The sequence below is a fragment of the Colobus angolensis genome, unplaced genomic scaffold (assembly GCF_000951035.1).
Source record: "Colobus angolensis palliatus isolate OR3802 unplaced genomic scaffold, Cang.pa_1.0 Scaffold21, whole genome shotgun sequence".
Lineage (NCBI taxonomy): Eukaryota > Metazoa > Chordata > Mammalia > Primates > Cercopithecidae > Colobus > Colobus angolensis.
In genome coordinates, this window is record NW_012115266.1 from 4,148,257 (window position 1) to 4,149,485 (window position 1,229).

Below are 1,229 nucleotides of genomic sequence, written 5' to 3' on the forward strand. Positions count from 1 at the left end.
TCCTAAGGATGAACAGCATGAAAGAATATTCGACTGAGGCTCCAGAATGGAACAGATATGAAATGCCGAAGTGAAGTGCTTGCTCCTGGCCAAATTGCAGAATTTTAAAGAAAGCAGAAACCCATGTTGCCACTCTCAAAGCCCCTCATCCACCTCAAGAGTATAAAGGGATCAAGGGTGGATTTGAAAGGGGCAGTGATTTGATTTGGAAAGAGCTGCTATGGCACTGAGTCTGCAGGGGTGGAGCTGGGGAGCTGCCTTCTAACCCCAAATCTGGTTAGAAGTGCTTCAAGGAAGCCCCCCAGAGAGCTCAAGGTGGGCTCCCTGCAGTCATGGCACCCCAGTGGGTCACCGGTAGGGAAGGCCTCCAGAAAGGAGGTGAACTGCAGTGGGCACTGGACAGCGGGAACGGAAAAAGGGGTCTGGCCCCACGGACTTGTTTTCTCTGGCACAGGGTATGCAACAGAGTGGGTTAGTGCATGCCACTTGAAAGAAAACCAGAGCTAGTCAACAGAGAGGCGCTGCCCCTTTCCCAGGAGTTTCAGTCAAGGGGGTAGTGCATAAGGGAGCCCATAAAACTCTCAGAGGGCAGGAGCCAGCTTTAGACAGCTGCCACCCAGGGAGGGAGATGCCATCTGACACCAGTGTCAGTCCAGCATGCACTCTCTGCACCGCTGCCCTCCCTCCCTGTTCTCCAAAGGCAGCGTCTTCTCAAGCCTGGGAGTGGGGCCAGGGAGAGGCGCAGACTGGACTTCCCCCACTCCTTATCAGTGGGGGCTGCAATGGCCAGCAGTGGAAAACGCTTTGTTCTTTTTTTTTTTTTGAGACAAACTCTCGCTCTGTTGCCCAGGCTTGAGTGCAGTGGTGCCATCTCGTGTCCCTGCAGCCACAAACTCAAGCGATCCCTGCAGCCTCAGCCTCATGAGCAGCTGGGACTACAGGTGCGTACTACCACGCCCAGCCCAAGAATACTTCATTCTAAATCAAGTTCTGGGATTTGGCTGCTACACAAAACTGGGCACTCTAATAGAGATTTGTTTAGTAACTCTAGGTGATCACAGGACAGTGAGGAAATGGCATAAAAATGTAATGGCCGCACCCCCTCTGGCTGTGAGTAGAAATTAGACTGGAGGGCCTGCGGTGGAAACAGTGGTCTGTCATCCCGGAAGACGACTGGAGGACTTGGGCCAGGAAGGCAGGGGAGGGGAGGGGAAAGGAAGGGAGGGGAG